The sequence below is a fragment of the Leptodactylus fuscus genome, chromosome 6 (assembly GCF_031893055.1).
Source record: "Leptodactylus fuscus isolate aLepFus1 chromosome 6, aLepFus1.hap2, whole genome shotgun sequence".
NCBI classification, from domain to species: domain Eukaryota; kingdom Metazoa; phylum Chordata; class Amphibia; order Anura; family Leptodactylidae; genus Leptodactylus; species Leptodactylus fuscus.
In genome coordinates, this window is record NC_134270.1 from 53,300,614 (window position 1) to 53,322,570 (window position 21,957).

Here is a 21,957-nt window from a genome sequence, read left to right on the forward strand (position 1 = left end):
TAAAATTTTCCAAAGAACCATTTAATAACCCAACCCTGACCATGTACTCCTTCCCTAACATTTGCATTTTTATATAGCCCTGTTCATATCTGCGTTCGGGTTTCCATTCGGGGAGTCCACTTGGCAGTGCCGCACCTCCCATGAGGCGACCTGAAGCGAGCGCTTCAGGCGACACTATGCCAGGGCCTCAGGGAGGGCGGCATTTTTGCTAACCTAAGCCAGTCCAGGACAAGCTGTCCTGGAATGGCTTATCACCGAGCGGTGGTTTGGGGAGGCCACTGGAGCAGCGCTGCTCCGGCAGCCTCCCCTCACGCTCAGGCAGAGAGCAGGCAGTCTCTGGGCCTACTCTCTGCCGGCGAACGGGGCTAAGCCCCGCCCCTTCACTCGACCACGCCCCCGATCCACCCAGCCACTCCCCCGATCCACCCGGCCACGCCCCCGATCCGCCCCTCCTCCGGCGGGGGGGGGGGCGGCTTTCTGCAGTTAGCCTCGGGCGGCGAAAGGGGAAGGTTCACCCCTGCCACTTGGGGACCCCCAGAACGGAAACCTATACACATTAAAAAGTGGTTATCTGGGAAACCCGTGAACCCCATAGACTATATTGGGGTTTGTGTGGTTTCCACACGAAACATGTGGAGAGAAAAGTCCTGGAAGCAGCACTTTTCTCTCCGCATGTTTCGTATGGAAATGGTATTGATAAAAAGGCTATTAAGTATATAAAATTTTCCAATAAGTTACCTCTAATGTAACACTGTAGCTAAAGGAAAGTTATAAAAATGCTTCAATGTTCATTCTTCTTTATGGGTCGGTCTGGACTTCCCCTTGGTTCTAATTTTAGGCCAGACATTAAGCAATAAAAATAACTTTTAACAAAAAAGGAAATGCAATGTTTATGTTCTATTTTTGAACAGTTGAGGTGAGCAAAATCCTGATACAACTTAACTTATCCAAATAAGCTGTAATGGTTTCATGTTACTTGGGTTGCGAAAGAAGCTTAAGTTAGGAAAACACTGTGTTTATATTTTAATAGACAGGCTTGACGGTCCAGGTTTGGCGCGGCGGGTCTTAAGTGCTGTTTGGATGTACTTGTCTGTGGACACAAGGTTGAAAAGGGTTTAGATCTGAGTTGTTCCATGAGTATTGGAAAGAAACTGCAAGGAAAGATCCAAACAAGAAGTTTTTATACCAAAAACAAACTGGTGTTGTAAAGGGAATAGTCCCATCTCCGTAAAACGAAACAAGCATGATACAATTTAAACATCAGTCTGGGGTTTTACATGTCTAGAGGGGGAATAGGAAATAATCAAAATTGTCTTAAGGAATATTTTTCCCATTATTACAAAAGCACTCGTCCCTCAATATTTGCCAGTTTAAAGTAGCACTCCAAGAAATAACCATTTATAATCCAAATTTCTTGGAGTAAAATCCTAATAGTTTAAAGGTGTTTTCCAATGCCTCAAATTAAATGCAGTAGGGCTACATAGGGATCCCCAGTGTGCTCTATTTTCTGATGCTTCCAACACATATACTTGGAGATGCCACTTCCGCCAGTCACTGACTAGAGAGGTGACCTGTCTCAGATAGCGATTAGCTGACAGCAAATCTTCAAGCATTTCCTCTGGGTGTCAGACAAGTAGTGCGACCCAGACAGTATCTGGACCAAGCAGCAGGGAATCAGGGACAGTGTAGTAAACTTTTGTTATATTAAAGTGGTTATTAGGGCAAAAATATTATTTTTTAAATAGGCTAAGGGAGGTGACTTTTTTTTTTTTTTAAATCATATTCACCTTTCCCCTGTGCTCCAGTGCCTCCCGGCATGGTCCGGTTCTGGAAGTCTATTGTTGTTTTCTAGCGGAAGTCCCCGCCGCACGTGACCGCTGAGGTCAATCAGAAGCCTCAGCGAAGGACACGTAACGTCACTAGCTGTGAAGTCTCGGGATCACTTCTTGATGCTGCTGACTGGTCTCAGCAATCATGCAATCATGTGACTGCTTAGGCCAATCAGCAGCTTCAATGGAAGGGATCCGGGATGTCACAGCTGTCAAGGAGTTTCACTTCCAGAAGACACCAGAGCAACAGGACCATAGGCACACTGGGAGGATACCGGAGTATTTGAGACAGGTGAGTATGATTTTTTTTTCGCCTCCCCTTGCCTATTTTAAAAATATTTTTATAACCTCTTTAAGACCCCTGTATGTAGCACTAATAATGTTCATTTTGATGCCCTGGGAAAACCCCTTTAATTTGTTTCATCCCAGCTCAGTTGCAGCCATACATACTGTACCCTTTCATTATGGGCAGCTGTGCCATGTGATCAGTCTCATACCAGTACAGAGATGGCTCACCTGTGTAGACAGGATGTCAGTCTGCCGTGTGCAGGGCCGCCATCAGGAATTCTGGGGCCCCATACAGCCTAAGTGTCTGGGCCCCCCCCCCCTCCCCCGCCATTTTAAAACTCCCTTATTTTGCGACATACCAATTCTGTATTACATTTCCCTTTATTTAGCAGCATTACAAGGCTTAATCAGATTCTATTTGCAGGTACAATCTGCTACGTGTGACAGCGCCTATAGAGAGCCAACACCATCTATAAGAGCTCTCCTAATAAAGCCTCAGGGCTTATTCACATTGCGTTTTTGGCCTCCCTTGCCGGGATACGTTGGTAACCAGTCAGAATCAGCTGTCAACTTATTCCTGCACGAAGAACTGGCCATTAAAAAAAAGGGGGGCCTGCAGTTCTCTGTGCAGGGATAAGTGGGGAGCTGATTGTGACTGGTTACCAATGTATCCCGGCAAGGGAGGCCAAAAACGCAATGTGAACACTCCTTTACAGTGAAAGTCCCACCCCCAAACAGGCTGCTATGCTAGTAACATAGCGGCCTACATCATTATTAATACAAAGCACACATATCTTTGGAGGTATTGTGTGCTTTGTAGTTCTCCAGCTAAAAACTTATATATTATATATTATTGCCCCAGTTCCCTCTCCGCAGTGCCGCACACCCGATGCCCCAACAATCCACCCCCCACCCCCCCGTCCACCTTCTAACATCTTTCCATTGCCCCCTGTAACCATACCTCCCAACTTTGAAGAACCAAAAGAGGGACAAAATGTGTGGCGCGCTTTGCGCGCCGCGGGAAATTTAGCCCCACCCACTGTTAAGTTGACTCCGCCCACTCATTAATTTTCCATTTGCCCGCACACTGTATAATCCTCCTACAGTCACCCGTAAATTATATGTCCCCCCCTCTATCTCTCCCCCAGCTTCATATACACCCTTCATCTGCCCCCAGATTCATGTCCCCTCCATCTCTGCCCCCAGATTCATGTCCCCTCCATCTCTGCCCCCAGATTCATGTCCCCTCCATCTCTGCCCCCAGATTCATGTCCCCTCCATCTCTGCCCCCAGATTCATGTCCCCTCCATCTCTGCCCCCAGATTCATGTCCTCACATCTCTGCCCCCAGATTCATGTCCCCCCATCTCTGCCCCAGATTCATGTCCTCTCCATCTCTGCCCCCAGATTCATGTCCCCCATCTCTGCCCCCAGATTCATGTCCCCTCCATCTCTGCCCCCAGATTCATGTCCTCTCCATCTCTGCCCCCAGATCCATGTCCCCACAGCTCTGCCCCCAGATTCATGTCCCCTCCATCTCTGCCCCCAGATTCACGTTCCACATTACACTTACCTTCTCCTTCGTTCCCCCGCTGCTCTCTGCGCACCTCTCTCTCTTACTGGCGCACAGTTGTAGACGCGATGTGACGTCATTACATTGCGTCTACACTGCCGGGTAGCCGGCGGCAGCGGCGAAGTGAGGAGCTGACACAGGTCAGCTCCTCGCTTCAGCGGCTGAAGCGAGCTGACCTGTGTCAGCTCCTGGCTTCACCGCTGCCGCTGACACATATGCGGCTGAAGCGAGGAGCTGACCTGTGTCAGCTCCTCGCTTCGCCACTGCCGCCTCTCTCGCTGACACATATGCGGCTGAGCCGGGTTCCGGCTCAGCCGCATATGTGTCACCGAGAGAGGCGGCAGCGGCGAAGCGAGGAGCTGACACAGGTCAGCTCCTCGCTTCAGCCGCATGTGTGTCAGGGAGAGAGGCAGCAGCGGCGAAGCGAGGAGTCAGCTCCTTGCTTCAGCCACGTATGTGTTCAACTCAGATCTGCGTCCTCTGAAACAGGACATACAATGACTGCTGCCGGCGCCAGGGGGCCCGGGCCCCCCCTATTTTTAAATTTGGCCGGGCCCCTGACGCCAGTAGCAGTAGTACTGGCCTATTGGCAGCCCTGGCCGTGTGTACAGGATGTGAAATACAGAATTATATCATCATATCTCAAATCCCTTCTGGCAACTCTTAGAGCCATTATGGGAAATGCAGTCTACATTAGAAGCACCATATCAGAATGGAAGAAGGAATCAAGACAACAATAGTCTATGCTGCCAAGCAATTGTTCGATTCCTTCTTTAAATCTGCATATCTAATAAAGTAAATTTGCAAGTATGTGGCTTTGGTAGTTTTGTGCCAAGGAGGTAGGCAGCAACATCCTCATTGCTTCAAAGAGCTCATTTGCATATTCACAAAAACATTGATATCTCCGCAATGGAGGCACCATCTCACAAAAGGAAAAGACTGTTTTACCCAGGAGATCCTAAGGCCAGCGCTGCACCTCTAATGAGACGAGGTGAGTCGACAGCCTCAGGCGGTGCTCCGATGGGGGGCGGCAGCCACAGTGATTTCTTTGATTTTTTTTTTTTTTTGCCTGAACTAACACAGGAGAGCAGCCATTCTTAAAACAACCCGAGCAGGTTTAGACCTCTGCGTCTCAGCGCAGGCGGCGTCATCACGTAATCCAAGCATTCAGCCAAATAACTGTATAACTTTGCCACTCTGAAACCTGGCAAAGCTGGATGACAAGCATTGTGATATCCATAATAAGTACAGGATTTCTTTAGGTAACCATATCTTCTATATAAAACGGATACCCTTTAACCTATTATTAACCTTGATTGTGGTCTGAGGTTGTGCTATGAGTAAATACATAGGACTTTGTGTTCACAGTTTTATATGTTGTCTGAAGCTTTGCTGTTACCACAGAGAATAACAACACACAATGAGTCCCCTACAGCCATGGAAATGACTATAAGATGGTGAATCAGTTGCAGCAGCCTCCCAACTGTAACTTCAGCCCCTGGGGGCATCCAGCTGTTTTTGCAAAAGCAAAAAATATATATACATATATATCCCAAGGGATTGTGCGAAGATAGTGAACGCCCTGTAAAATGTCAATTCTGAAACTCAAAACTCTGCATAACAAATGGCCATAAATACATCAATGACATTAGCCCATGGCACTGCAGACCGAAACCTACCATATATGAAGACTCCTGATTCACACAGGCTCAGTTTTCTGATGTGATCACATTGGAAACAATGGTGTTTAGGCTGAAAGCTGTATGTACTATATAACCCCCCACTGCCAAAGGCATCTATAGAGAGGAGTGGCCACCCTACCAAAGATTAAAATGGGCCGCCACTGTGGTGCTAGGCTTTGCCACTCAGATTTGGTTTCCCCCTCCAAGCCTTTTCTATCTTTCTAGGGCAATAACCTCACATCCTAGTCAGGACATGTTCTACACAGCCATTGACAAAGAGGATGTGTAACCTTTGTCCCATGGCCCAAAAACACAACATGGTCGGCTTCAATAGGATGCATAGCACACTCTTGCCTGCTGCTTTTTTGACCATTGTGAAGTGTTGGAAAAGGAGGAATAGCTTGTTAATTTATGTAGCTTAGCATTTCAATATATTGTCCAGTTTAGAAATCCATTTCATATACCCTATTATTGAATTCAAAGAGTATCTCTTGTTCTGGAGGACGTATCCTGTCCTGCTTTACATAGACAAACCATTGATCTGAATGAACACGGTGTAAGGTCTATATTATCTATGGTTGGAGAGACAGAAGTCTCCATGTCGGAGAACGCAGGACACCCATCTTGCGTGTACCACTAGTGGAGAGACTGCTACCTTAGCCTATAGCAGACGCATGTACAGGGTCAAAACAAGTCCTTTAGGACCTTGTAATATTAGAATTATGAACACTGGATATTTAGAAATGGCGGCTACAATAGGCAGAAATTGGTATTAGGCGAAGGCGTGTAGCTGTGCGCTATACTAGGCCCACAATAAGTAGTGGTAACAACTAGTTCTACTATACTCAGAGCGTTCAAGATTTCAGAAAGTTCTTAATAGACCACCCCTTTAAAGGTGTTATGTAACACGACTGCTTTATTCCACAAACAGCATTACCATAATTCAGGGAGCTATCCGGTATTTTTCGATCTTTACTATTCAAGTAAATGGGGCAGAACTGAAATTTCACAAACAACCCCGGGACAAAGGCGGCGCTGTTCCTGAATGAAAGCAGCTAATATACTAATACAATATGCAATGACTGCATCTTAAAGGAACTCTTTGTAGCTGTGCACCAGACTCTATGTTGGGACGTCTGCACCCTCGTACTGCAGAGGTTCCCTTTCCCTTTCATCAGCGCCGTCCACGTGTTTCTAAGTTGTTTAGATAAGAGAGTAAGTGTTCAGTCTGCTGCTCAGGAAATGAATTTCTACAGTTGCAAAGTGCTGTAGTAAGGCTGGTATTAGAGGCGATTGTGAGTCACTTCTGTCTGGTCTTAAACTGCATGTTTACTATAGGAAGGGCTTTCATCAGCCCAGGAAAGGGAGGCTAAAAATACCTGGTACACAAGTGAAAATTGCAATTTTCAGAAAGAAGCATAACATTACATGGAAGATACATGGCCGCCACCAATCACCGCCTTGTGATTACACCGTACAGTAGTTCCACAGTAAATAGTCCCAGCTGGCCGGGCTCACTGATCCCAGGGTGTGACTGTAGCCAGTCTTGGCTCCTCTAAAGGATCTTCCTTCTATCCTATAGGAGGTCAAGGTGCTATGTCTGCAGCAGACAGTGAAAACAATGCATGGCGAGGATAATCCCCCTCTGCTTACTTACAGTCACGGCATTTGTGTTAACTCTTACTTTGCCTGCAGCATGTTTGCCTAAATGTATCATGGAGTATTAACTTAAACCAAGAGAGTGGAGACGCTTTAATGTATTATAGCAATCCCTACAATGTTATCTATTTGTAAATTGACATAATACAGCAGGGAAGCAATGAAGAAATTAAAGGGAGTCTAACACCCCTACCCAAACTTCCCTTAAAGGGTTTTTTATCCTGTTAATAGGGGATAACTATCTATCTATCTATCTATCTATCTATCTATCTATCTATCTATCTATCTATCTATCTGCATTGGTCTCCACTGATCAGGAGAACAGGGCCTTTTTGTCCCCTGTTCTGAGTGGAGTGGTGGTCAGTGGCGCATGCAGTACTCCACCACCAGAGATAGCCAAGCACTGTACTTTAGCTGCCTCCTGCATTGAAATAAATGGAGCAGTGCACATGTTGCCCGATGGCTTGACAAAAATTCTGTGTTTTGCTGTCTGAATACTCAGCCTCTGACCAATCTGCAAGTTATCTCCTATCCTGTTATGTCCCTTTATCTTAAATACAGGGATTGTAAGGAACTTCACTACCATTTCAAATGTAACCCTTGTTATTCCTATAGCATACCTCCCAACCGTCCCGATTTCCGCGGGACATTCACGATTCCAGTGACGTGTCCAGCGGTCCCGGTTGGAGGGAGGTATGTCCTGATTTCAACTCAGATCTGCGTCCAGAGAAGGTAAGTGTCATGTGTACACTGAGGGAAGATGAAGGAGAGGACGACATGACACTGAGGGGCAGAGATGTGGGGACATGAATCTTGGGGCAGAGATGGAGGGACATGAATCTGGGGGCAGAGATGTGGAGACATGAATCTGGGGGCAGAGATGGAGGGACATGAATCTGGGGGCAGAGATGGAGGGGACATGAATCTTGGGGCAGAGATGGAGGGACATGAATCTGGGGGCAGAGATGTGGAGACATGAATCTGGGGGCAGAGATGGAGGGACATGAATCTGGGGGCAGAGATGGAGAGGACATGAATCTGGGGGCAGAGATGGAGAGGACATGAATCTGGGGGCAGAGATGTGGAGACATGAATCTGGGGGCAGAGATGGGGGGACATGAATCTGGGGGCAGAGATGGAGAGGACATGAATCTGGGGGCAGAGATGGGGGAACATGAATCTGGGGGCAGAGATGGGGGACATGAATCTGGGGTCAGAGATGGAGAGGACATGAATCTGGGGGCAGAGATGGGGGGACATGAATCTGGGGGCAGAGATGGAGGGGACATGAATCTTGGGGCAGAGATGGAGGGACATGAATCTGGGGGCAGAGATGGAGGGACATGAATCAGGAGGCAGAGATGTGGGGACATGAATCTTGGGGCAGAGATGGAGAGGACATGAATCTGGGAGCAGAGATGTGGAGACATGAATCTGGGGGCAGAGATGGAGGGACATGAATCTGGGGGCAGAGATGGAGAGGACATGAATCTGGGGGCAGAGATGGAGAGGACATGAATCTGGGGGCAGAAATGTGGAGACATGAATCTGGGAGCAGAGATGTGGAGACATGAATCTGGGGGCAGAGATGGAGGGACATGAATCTGGGGGCAGAGATGGAGAGGACATGAATCTGGGGGCAGAGATGGAGAGGACATGAATCTGGGGGCAGAAATGTGGAGACATGAATCTGGGGGCAGAGATGGGGGGACATGAATCTGGGGGCAGAGATGGAGAGGACATGAATCTGGGGGCAGAGATGGAGAGGACATGAATCTGGGGGCAGAGATGGAGAGGACATGAATCTGGGGGCAGAAATGTGGAGACATGAATCTGGGGGCAGAGATGGGGGACATGAATCTGGGGGCAGAGATGGAGAGGACATGAATCTGGGGGCAGAGATGGGGGGACATGAATCTGGGGGCAGAGATGGGGGGACATGAATCTGGGGGCAGAGATGGGTGGACATGAATCTGGGGGCAGAGATGGAGGGGACATGAATCTGGGGGCAGAGATGGAGAGGACATGAATCTGGGGGCAGAGATGTGGAGACATGAATCTGGGGCAGAGATGGAGGGGACATGAATCTGGGGGAAGAGATGGGGACATGAATCTAGGGACAGAGATGGAGGGGACATGAAAATGGTGGCAGAGATGGAGGGGGGACATGAAACTGGGGCAGATGAAGGGTGTATATAAAACTGGGGGAGAGATAGAGGGGGAACATATAATTTACGGGTGACTGTAGGAGGATTATACTGTGTGCGGGCACATGGAAAATTAATGAGAATGGGCGGAGTCAACACAAAAGTGGGCGGGGCTAAATTTGCCACATTTTGTCCCTCTTTCGGTTCTTCAACAGTTGGGTGGTATGCCTATAGGGCCGGTCGTTTTTCAAGATCACTTTTCAAAAATATGCAAAGGAGCCTCTGGGTGTACCAGGGGGACATTTACCCATTTTCTTCTTTACATACCACCCATAACCACATAGCACCGATCCTTGTTCAAAATTCCACATTCCCTAAATGAAGTCAGCGTCTCAGCTCTCCATTTAAAATCTTAATACTGATGTTTAATAAAACTATATTATACTCCAGAGCTGCACTCACTATTCTGCTCATGGAGTCACTCTTGTAATGTACCTAGATTATATTGATACATTATCTTACCCTTCTTGTACTGATCCTATACTGAGTGACTGAGTGTAATATACTTCAGAGCTGCATTTACTATTCTGTTAGCATCACTTAGTATATACATTACATTACTTATTTTATACTCATATTAAATTACATCATGATACTCCAGAGCTGCATTCACTATTGTGTTAGCATCACTGAGTACATACATTCCATTAAATATTGTATAGTGATATTAAATAACATCATGATGATACTTCAGAGCTGCATTCACTATTCTGTTAGTGGAGTCACTGAGTACATGCAATACTTTACTTATTTTCTTTTGCTCTTAAAGGGATTCTATCATTAGAATCCCTTTTTTCAGTACTACCACGTTGGAATCACTTTAAGAAAGGCTATTCTTACCCTACCTTTAGAATTTCTCTCCACGCCACCGTTCCAGTGATATTCCCGCTTTTCTCCGTATGCAAATGAGTCACCAGACAGCACAGGGGGTGTTCCCTGTGCTGCTTGAAAACTCTCCAGCAACGGCCTCCATCTTCTTCTCAGCCTCCACTCCTTCTCCCGTGTCACCACATGTCTTCATGCAAAAGCACAGACTGCACATGTCCGTCGGCCATTTTCCTGTGGCCACTCCTATTCGGCCAAAGGAAAATGGCTGACTGTGCCGACTGCGCATGTCTTGTCAGCCAATGTTCTGTGGCCGCTACACAAGTGAACACAGTCTCACCGGAAGAAGGTGCAGGAGGACGCATGTGGCTGTAGAAGAAGAAGGATGTCGCTGGAGAGTCTTCAGACAGAACAGGAGACGCCTCCTGTGCTGTCTGGAGATTCATTTGCATATGGAAAAAAACGGAAATATCACCGGTACTGCAGCGCGGAGAAGAATTCTAAAGGTAGGGGACTGGGGATAATATCATTCCATAAGGAGAGATCACCTTCTCAGGTGTATGGAGTCTTACCAAAAGCCTTTTTTAGTTCCACTGGGGGGATTATGGGAAAAATATGAAAATCTGTTTCCCAAGATGTAAATAGGAAAACAGTGCCTCTGTTTGCTGCCCACTAGGGGTAACTCCCTTGAACATCATGCCCAACTTTCCAACAAGCCTTTACTGCTATGATGCAGGATTTAGCCAAAATCAATATCCCTTCTGTGGACAGCGCTGTTTCGATCTGGTTGGATCTCCTCAGCACAGCGTAGGGAAAACTGATTTGGCAGAGATGAGAGACTTCTAGACCAGGTTCTGGGGAAGAATAGCCTTTCTAAAGGCTATTCCGACGTAGTGGTACTGAAAAAAGGGATTCTAATAATAGAGTCCCTTTAAATTGCGTTATGTATTATACTCCAGCGCTGCATCCACTATTCTTCTGGTATAGTTAATGTGAAGAAATTTACTAGTCTGGTCACTCCAGTTTTCTGGCACAAAAGTGGTGCATTTGTGCAAAGAAAATGCTCCACCTGCTCAGTACTTTTGAGAAAAGTGTATGAAGCAGGGCAGTGATCAAAGCAGGTCGGGACAGGTACACCTTGGCCTAACAGTTTTATCATGACTCACGATAGAAAACTGGCAGGAGCTATACCTGAAATCTATGCCAGTTCTAAACTGGCGTAAATTTCAGTTTTGGTGCATGGGACCTCCTGTGGTGCACCTGAATTATTAAGCAACCTCATAATAATTCTGGCAGCCCTCCCATGATACAACAATCTTAATACATTCCACCTGTGTATATGTTACATTCAGAGCAGATTCTGAAGCAGGACATGCCGGGAAATGCAGAAGCATGCAGAATTATGAATACAGCTCTGGATCACACAGTAATGTACGGTATTTACAAAGTCATTGAACTTATGATGTACTAAAATTCTTCTTATTGTATACACTGTACAACTGAGTGTCTGAGACAATTGGCCCGGGGCCTTAAGTACTGCACTGCCCAGCCATTCATGCCTTAAGGGTATCATATAGGGGCCCCTATTTAAAGTGCACATGTCGTGGCGTTGTATATAAAGAAGGTTTATTTAAATATTTGGCCTTGTTATGTCAAATTGTAAAAAATAATTACCAAAAAAGCTTCCAAGCTTCAGACTGAGCATGTCTGCCCTGATGTTCTAGTTCATGTCATTTCAGCTACATAGTAAAAAGCAGAGATGAGAAAAGCCCATTTCGGAGCAGTTGGCACAGGTATAATAAATAATTTAATGACCAGACAACAGTGTGGCAGCGGGAACGCTCTATTTATATCATCGCTTGCTACCAGTTTGATTCACTAGGGTAAATTTAGTCATTATGCCATAAATAGCAATTTTCCAGTGCGAAACGCTGCACTATCTTCAAACCTGCTCCAAGTATTTGAAAAAGTAGGTTATGCTCCAAGAATACTTAGAAATCCATCAGAAAGTCAGTCTGGCCTATTAAGGTTCTCAATAGGTGCTGTGCTTATTGCGTAACAATAAAGGGGGTAACGCTGGGGGATCTTTACGAGGCTCTTGCATGACAATCCCAGCATTGTATGCTTCATACTTCACTTTTCTCTGTATTCTCACAAAATCTCTTTTCTGCAGAGATCCACTGCCTGGCAGGGACCTGTAGTGGTGTTCTTAGATTATGAACAGAATGCAAGAACTACAGTGAAGACTGACACTGACAGAAAAAGAATTGCAGGAGAGAGGGTGGGAAGTATAAAGATATAACAATGCAGTAATTCCCTGCTCCTGTACAGTGTATTGATGGTGCCTATATTTTCTTTGCTCTCCCCTATATACTTCCTACCTAAATGGTAAAAGCAAACCCAGTTAATAGGTATTACCATATGTACAGAGAAAAAGATGGTGCTGCCATAGCAACCCTCCGGTGTTTGTGCCTAAAGGGAAACATACAAGAGTCAATGTCACTGGACACCGCACAATCTGTATCGGCCAACCTTACATCTTGTTAATGCGATAGCGTAGTTACACCACTGACATAAGTCTATCACCGCTACCAATGGAGCAGGAACTGAACTGCAAAACTATAGCATTTTCCTTCCTTCCTGATTTTCATTGTATTCTCAGCATGTGAAAGAGTTTTTGCTCCAAAAGATAATATCTAAACATAGATCTATCTATACATCAATCTATCATAATAAATAATAACTTTATATAGCGCCAACATATCACGAAGCACTTTATCATCTATCTAATCAACTATCTAATAATCTATCTTTCTATCTATCTAATTGTATATCAAATCATCTATCCATCCATCTCTCTATGTACAATAAATCGCCACTCTATTAGAGATAGGCCTTCAGAAATGCAGTATTTTGACCTGGCATACACAGGTACCAGAGGAGCCAGTGTGCCCAGGAAACATTCCCTGCACCATCTGCATGACCTGTTGACACCTAACAGGAAGGGTTCATTCATTCATGTTCCTAGCGCCAAATTCTGACCCTCTCATTGGCACAGAACAAAAGAAATCTGGATTCATCTTACCAGGCTTTCCAATGCTCAGAGTTGCAGTTTTGCTGCTCTGTTGCCCAGTGAAGTCTTGCTCTTCTGTTCCCTTAGACAACCGCGGTTCTTGAACTAGCCGTAACGCTGTTATAGGCCACTAAGGAAGGACGAGTTGTGTCTTCAGGTACACGTTGGTTGGATGCAGTTTGCTTGACTGTGCTCCTCCTGTTCTTTAGATTCTTGACATCTTCTTCTGACACATCTCATTGAGAAGTTATTGATGTCTACAAGATCCCCTTTCTCCTGGTATGTTTCCTCCATCCCACTATTCTGAGTATACTCACTACGCCATCGCATTAACAAGATGTAAGGTTGGCAATTTATGAAATGTTGGCTGTGGCTAGTCTAGTACCCATGACCGTGCCTCAAAGTTGCAAAGATCACTCAGGTTTTCCATTCTATTGTGGATTCACAGTGAACTTGATTCATGGAAAACTTGCTCATTGATTTTATGCTGCACTCTGTGGGTCACATGTCTAACCATTTATCATCTAGTTCTATCTATCTATCTATCTATCTATCTATCTATCTATCTATCTATCTATCTATCTATCTCATATGTATCTATGTGATTAGATAGCTACCTCATATTGATCTGTCTTATGTCTTTGCATTTATGGGTGTATTAATCTATGTATCTATCTACCTTTTATCTTATCTGTCCCATATCTGTCTCTTTGCGCAGCTATAAAGGCATTTGGCATCTATCTATTTTCAATCTATCTATGTAACGCTTATCTTTCATATTTATTGGTCTATATATTCTTATATACTGTATATGCCATTACAGCTCCTATAGGGGTTGTCACCCAGCTTTTCCACCAATTGAGTTGTCCATCCAGTAAAAATGGTCTTCTAGAAGGATGGTCATTTCAAAGAAGATGGTCAGTATGTAAAATACATGGTGGAACAGATAATATGTAACCAAATATGTGGCCTGGATAAGGGGAGTTTTTGTGCAGCTGTGCTCTCAGGCACTTTTGCTGTTCAGGACTCTAGGAGAGCTGGGTGCCAATGTTCTGATCATAGTAACATAAGTCTTTCATCAGATCCATGTGACGCACAGAACCTCTAGCATCCCCCTTCTATCCTGATACAACTATACATTTATATTGTGTTCTCAGCAGGTAAGAGCTGCCCTATAGTCTATAGGAACACAACTGCACAATGAGGGAAGAGCCTCTTCCCTGTCCATGTGCTTCCTCCCTTCTTCCCAGTCTCCCTGCACAGCCTCAGAAACCTGATGCTCAGACAGGTGTTTACTGATCCCTTGTTCACCTGGGAAAAGATGTGTCTTGTAAGAGCCCTGGAGGCTTAAGTTCCAGCAGTGTGCTCATTGTGCAAGGGGAGGGGAGTGGATGGGAGGAATAGACATTAGCTCAGCAGAGGGAGAGAGAGAGCTGGAGTCACACACAGGCACACACAGAACAAAAGTAGCCAGTGCTTGCTCTAAAAGAAAGGGGGGTCCTGCTGCTGCCCTGCTTTGTGGATTCCAGTAGCTGCTTCTCAAGCCTTGAGGATCTGCAAGCTGCCACACCTTCAGGAGACTGTCATACTGTGAGAGCTACCAGCAATCCCCATGGATAAGTGACTCACAACAAGCATCATCCTCCTCTCTGGAAACTGCTACACTGTGTCTGGGATTTCCAAGGTGAAACACAGTCTCTTCCTTGAGTAAGAACTGTTCATCCTCCTCCCCCTGGGCCAGTGGATGTTTATTTCTCTTCCAATGTTCTGCTGCAGAATTGATGCCCATGTAGACTTCTCCAGCCTTGCAGTCAGCCTGAAAGGTAAGTCTAGGGATTGAATAGACCTCAGTGTTAAAGCTAAGTAGCGTCTTAACCTTGCACTGAGCCCGGTAGTCTTGTGGTTATGTACATATTAATATTTCAACCTTGTAAATCTTGCATCTGCAGGTCGGTATTGACCTGGAAAGTTAATTCTGATGATAGAACATCCATTAATATTACAGCCATGTAGCCCCCTAGTCTTATATTGAGCAGGATGAGTCTAGATGTCTCAGACAGGTAGACTTCACCTTGCATCTCCAGTCTAGCAATGACCTGGCAAGGTGACTATATATTACATACCTTAATATTACAGCCATGTAGTACCTCTGTCTTCTATACACTCCACTGAATCTAGTTATTATGTAGATATCAATATTTCAACCTTATAGACTTCATTCAGTAACTTTAGTCTAGCCATGAGCTCAAAAAGGTCAGTCTTGAGCTCACATAGACCTTAATATTTGACCTATATAGTTCCCCTTTCAGCTCCATCTTAGAGATGCACCCAGCATATGTCTAGACCCTAATATTTAAGTTATGTTGTCCTTACCTTATACCTAAGTCATAGCTTGAGCCTGGAAGATCTAATATTTGTGTGGATCTCGGTAGTAGACTTCACCTTGCTCCTCTAGACTTGTAATAGGTCTGTAAGGTGAGTCTGGAGATCAAATAGACATCAGTATTTCAGTGGTGTAGACTTCACTATGTGTCTTTAGTCTTGTAGTAAGTTTTATGTGAGGCTGGAAATCATGTATACTTCAATATACCGTATACAGCCAAAGCTGTGCATTTAGCCTGAACAGAGTTCACCTTGGTCCTCCAGCTTTGCTCTAAGGCTTAGAGGTGAGTCTGGAGACCACATAATGTTTCTTCTATCTACACTTCACCTTGCATCTCCAGCCTAGCTAAAGAGGGAAGGTGAGTCTTGAGCATAGACTTAAGTAGTCCACCCATGTAGACTTTACTGGTACCTAAATCTTGCACTGAAGTGGAAGTACCCAATGGTCATGTCTATCTGAGTAGTTGAGGTATGAAGAAATCACTTTACTCCATCAGTCTTCTAATGATGCTGAAGATCATCCAGACTTCAGTATTATAGTTTTATGCTGTAGGATGATTCTTAAGATGCCTTATAGTTATGTAGAGCCGAGTGCTTCTGCCATGTTGGAATAGGTCTGAAACGTAAAGATGCTCATAGACTTGTATAGTGCAAGATGTGTTTGTGGCTGGAGCCCTAGTTGTGCCAGTGAAGAATTAACTTTCACATATAGAAGAATGAGACTAGAAATACAGCAATGTCCCGGAGACATATCCCCCTTATGTAGATAAGATGGAGATCGGGACAGGTTCCTATGACCACAGTCCATGTAATGGGTGATGGGATGATGAGAGTTGTAGTTTCACATCAGGGGAAAGTCTGCAGATATAGTGTTAGGTAGTTCTTGTTTCACAGAGATTGAGTCTCAGTATTTTATAAAGCATCTGTCCTGCCTTGTACTATGGAGGAAGAAGGGTTAAATCATCACTATATAATGAACAGGAAGGTGGGAGTTATTATGGTGTTAATTTTATGTCGTTACTATAGAGATACATGGCAATTGCTAGCAACAGGTGGTCACATGTATCTACTCTATCTATCTATCTATCTATCTATCTATCTATCTATCTATCAATCATCTATCTTCTATTCTATCTATCTATCTATTATCTATCTACCTATCGCTTCTATCTATCTATTTATCTATCTATCTATCTTAGCTATCATATCCATCTACTGTTACATATAGTTACATTAGTTTTGCCGGCTCAGCAGTTTTGCTGATGACCCAGTATGACTTTCCAGGGTCAGCTTGGGGGGATTGGGTGATGACTGAGATGAAACTTTCGGCATGTTGTTATGTGACCCCCCACTTCCTTCCTATTAGGATGATAGCCCTCTCCCACCATAAATCTGCAGCTTTGTCCATTTTATGGTTTATTTGTAGCATCTTTTGTAGTTGTTGGTTGCTGTGTTAATAGGATTCATGTTGTCTTTGATCTTCGGTTGATGTTACTAAGAGTCTTTAATGTTCCTATAATGGGGCTTGTCATCCCGGTTATCATCATTGATGAGAAATATTTACTTTCCTTTGGCTTTATTTCTTGACTTAGTTTTTTATGTTTGGTTTTGTTGTTCGTGTGAGGTTGGTGTGTTCACATTGACCTGTCTTTGTATCTTGATCACACAACAGCAAATGGAAGCCTTAATTTATGATCCTAAATTCTATTGATATATTTGAGGGCCTCTTCTTAAAGTGGTTTTTCCAGACTCTTAAAGGGAACCCATCTTGTTAAAAATGCAGTACAATATACAATCAGTATGTTATAGGGCAGGAGGAGCTGAGCAGATAAATAGATTTCACACAAAAGTTCCAGTATACGCTGTAATTTATTGATCTAAATCTCTGCCCATTCTGGGCTTAGGAGTCCAGTGGGCGGTCCTACTCAGTGATTAGCAGCTACATGTGGGTGCACAGTAATATAGATGACACTTGTACACCCGGCTTTCAGTTACAAATGCTGGGCTTCAAACAAGTGTGATCTCCCAAAGTACAACATCATATGCCTTTAGTTTGCGCAGTCAGACCCATGGTGCAGCTGGTATTTGCAGCTGTATTGTGGGCACAGAAATGTACTACATGTTACAATGTGAATTTGGCCTTACGCCCAGTGATGAGCCTTCGCGGTATTCTCTCTCTCTACTCATTCTTAAAGAGAATATGCATTACCTCCAAGCCCGGTACTTTAATAGGTGCAGCTCCACTTATTCTGGTGCACTGTTTCCAAGCCAGTGCAGTTAGTTTTGGTGTCTGATGCTATTTAGGCTCTGAATTGTCAAGTGGGCGGTGCCTCTCATTTGAGCTCTGAATCACGCTGCAGAAAATATTCCAACTACACTGGAGTCAGTTGAGCAGCCCCTTTTAATATATGCTAAGAACTGGAGTTTGTGGAGGTGGTGAAAGGTCCTCTTAAATCCATTTGTCACGTACTACTTACTTGTACACTGCAGTAGGCACAACCCACCCTATATGTTTTGTCTGGAGTGTCCGTTTTAAAGGGGGTTTCCAGCCAGACAAAGCTGATTGACTATTCTCAGGAAAGGCTATCAATATTATAGATCTGACACTTGGACAGTCAGATATTGAAGGCTTGCGTGAATACTGGGGCCCCACTAGTGGCAGCTATATTATACTATACTATACTATACTATATTATATTATTACTATACTACACCATTACTATACTATACTATACGTCGCTGAGAAGCTACTACAAAGACGACAACCACTGTGGCCGCACTGAACTGTTGTCACTTCTCTAAAAATGGCCACCTCAACCAAATAGAAAAATGCTCATAAGTAAATACAAAAACTTTGTAAGTTTGCAAAAACTTTATTCAGCTCTCTAACTTCAGATTTACTAATTTATGACTAATTTTACATTTTTTAATAGAATTCCCCTGTAAAAAAAAAAAAGGATAATATGCTGAAAAGAATCTTAATCAATTGCAGATGTTATTAAGGAGAGGTCATCATAAAAATATTGACCTTGAGGAAGCAGATTTATGTATATATATGTATAATGTGGGAGAAAAGGCTCAGTGGTAGAAGCAGCAGACCCAGACAGACGGACAGACACAAAGATTCACGTGCAAGCAGGTTTTACCCTGTATGTTTATTTTGCAAAAACAGCAAAACAAAATAAGCTTTAAAGAGGACCTTTCATATCCTCAGGCTCATGCGGTTTTATATACCGCTAGAAAGTTGACAGTGCGGTGAATTCAGCGTACTGTTGGCTTTCCCATTATGTGCCCCGGGGAAAAAGCTATCGATGCTGTTACCGCTTCACTGTCAGAAGAGCATTCCTGTGAGGAACGCCCCTCCTGACAGTACTCATCCATAGCTCTGTACTATCAGAGGGGATGCTCCTTACTGCCCAGTGATGATGTTAAGCTGTGAGAAATGTCTTTCCCCCCCGACTGTACTAGTTTATAGACTAGTACTGGGGGTGTTCTTCACAGCTCAGCATCATGGCTGGGTGGTAAGGAATGCCCCCTCTGACAGTACAGAGCTACAGACAGTACTTGATTGTAGTGTACTGTTACTCGGTTTTTGTTTGTTTGGATGCTCAGAAAAGGCATCTCACCGCATCTCACCTCAAATTCCTTTCTACAGACAGTACTCTCAGGAGAGGCGTTCCTCACAGCCCAGCTAAACTGTCAAGAACGCCCTTCTGACAGTGAAGTGATATCAGTAACAGCCCCAATAGCTCTTTTCCTGGGCACATAATGGGAAAGCCAACAGCACACTGAATTGGCTTTCTAGAGGTATATAAAACCGCATGTACCCGAGGACATGAAAGGTCCTCTTTAACTTCAGGCAAAACAATAACAGAAATCCTGCTCGTCTGAGCTACTAACTGTACAGCAAAAACCCTAACTGTACGTGTGGTTTGCTTCAGCCACATGGTTAACGCAGAGCACAGTAACGGCATCAGTTCAGACTCTACCAATTTGCAATGTGTTAGGACAGAACCCAGCTCCTCCTCATTCCCCCAGGAACTGCCCAGGACAGAGATCTTTGCAACCTTTTATAGGACTTTAATGAAGCCCAGCTCCCACCTGTGTTTGAAGGTGCCTCCCTAGTAGGACAAGAAGTATGGTAGTTAGCAGAAGAAGCCATCTCACAGCTAAGGTGTTACCTGAATTGTAGCTTCATTTACCACACATACAGTAAGTGAGGAATCTGGGGGAACAAGAGCGACTTCTCACTACACACACACACACACACACACACACACACACACACACACACACACACACACACACATATATATATATATCGGATGATATTCCAATATGCAGCACAAAAGCTGGGATCTTCATGACCTTAATTCCTTTGCAGATACCATCACACCATCACAACATTTACTTAACGTCACCCATTCTATGACACATGACCTATTAATGTATTATTTTGATAGGACCTGAGCACCTAATTGTTTTTATTCTTTACTTCCTCATTATGTAGGGTGACCTCATTTTGTAAAATGGGTGGGAATAGCACATTCGATAGCAAAATAATGGTCACAACATGTGAAGGCGTGAATGGACAGGGATTTTACAACTTGTAGCCATTCAGATTACTGGTATAATAAAGAATATAAGGACAGGGGTGGAATTGTTAGTTTTGGGGCACCAAGCAAAATTATGTCTTGAGGCCTCCTAATCAAAATTTATAGGCCATGCTCCCTCTTTGCTGGAACTACCATCCATTTGCAGGTAAAAAAAATTACCTTTATTGGCCCCTACACAGTATATTGTCCCCCTTTTCCCCCCACACAGTATATTGCTCTGGAGATCAGTGGCACCAGAAGGAGGGGCCCAGTCTGCAACAGTTTTTAATGTCTGTTGCTCACATCCTATGACGCATGAGAGCAACGGACATTACATAACATTAGTGTGTACCCACCCTTGTCTTGTACTGATCCTGAGTGACAGTCTGTATATTACTCCAGAGCTGCGCTCAATATTCTGCTGGTGAAGTCACTGTATACCAGGGGTCAGCAACTTTTGGCACTACAACTACTATGAAACTACAACTCCTGACATGCTCCATTCACTTCCATGGCAGTTCCAAGAACAGCAGAGCAAGTATACATGCTGGGAGTTGTAGTTTTACAACAGCTGGAGTGCTGAAGGTAGCTGATCCCTGCTGTATACATTACATCTACTCCAGAGCAGCCATCACAATATTACAGGCTTCACAACTCTCAGATAAAATCTCCTAGTATTCTCTGTATATTTCTTGTCTAGATAGCTCTCTGGATATTTGAAAGTGTCATCTTTACCCCGGGCACTGTTCAGAAACCTGGTGTGGAGAAAACAAACTCTCCCTCCATCACACGAGATTAGCCACATTGTTATGGTCATGCCTGACTCTAAACTTGCTAACTGCTTCTAATAACAACCAGGAGAATTGTGAATGCAGCTCTGGAGTATAATATAAGCTGTAACTCAGGATCTGAACAAGATAAGTAATATAATGTATGTACAAAGTGACTCTACTAGCAGAATCATGATTGCAGCTCTGGAGTATAAAATAAGCTGTAACTCAGAATCTGGACAAGATAAGTAATATCATGTATGTACAAAGTGACTCTACCAGCAGAATTGTGAGTGCAGCTCTGGGGTATAGATGAAAATGAGAATAAGATGCAACAGGTAAAGATTATTTTCATAGCAAACATGACATGAACATGGTAAGAATTTTTAACGCATATACCAAGAGCGCATCATCGTAACGTTAGACTAACATAGCTTATTTGGTGTATAATGACAGTTTTTTAAGGAAACTTAAAACTGATGTATACAACATAATAATATCCTTCTACATTAAATGATCTGTATCTAAATTGATCCATCTGTATGTTGAGTGCAGAAGTGTAAAGCAGGGTGCAGACGGGTTTTATTCTCTTGGACATTGCACCTGCATTCTGCGCTGATAAATGGATGTTTTCCAGGCGGTTGCTATAGATTTCATAAAATAGCTGATTTGGGATCGGCTTTTATAAACATGTTAAGACAAACCAAATAGAGCAACTGAGAAAATAAATGAATGGATTTCTGCTCTTGCTCTTGAAAGGACTTTGTTAGGCAGCACTGTATTAAGAGCTCATCCAGAAATATTTAGATATCCGCTGTGTGACTTCACTGCTGAATGTCGTTCCATTGTCCCAGCACGATAAAGGACAATATTGTCTGTTCCACCTGCTTGCAGAATGCATGCAGTCACGGCACTCAGAGGTTTAGCAAGATGGAGGCCCAGGGTTAGACATCCACCATAATGGACCCGTATGCAAGACAGAATATGGGCTCTGGAACTCACTGATGTCAGAGCTGTACATGGTGGAAAACCAGCGATGTCAAAGACTAAAACTTCTTGAGGTGTTACTGTAACT

General features: G+C 44.1%; 1 protein-coding gene and 1 pseudogene across 4 annotated transcripts in view; one reads left to right on the forward strand and one right to left on the reverse strand.

The window, feature by feature from the left end:
* PLEKHG5 (pleckstrin homology and RhoGEF domain containing G5) overlaps positions 1 to 21,957 on the forward strand; it is a 214,883-nt gene that overhangs the window by 61,466 nt on the left and 131,460 nt on the right. The window contains exon 1 of one of the 4 annotated variants that reach the window (XM_075279967.1): positions 14,444 to 14,958. The exons of the other annotated variants lie outside the window; for them this stretch is intronic. The gene's annotated coding sequence lies outside the window, so the exon portion shown is untranslated. Of the gene's footprint in view, positions 1 to 14,443; positions 14,959 to 21,957 lie in introns of those variants that run through there. 4 annotated transcript variants of the gene reach the window in all.
* On the reverse strand, positions 3,902 to 4,025 carry LOC142211077 (small nucleolar RNA SNORA17; annotated as a pseudogene).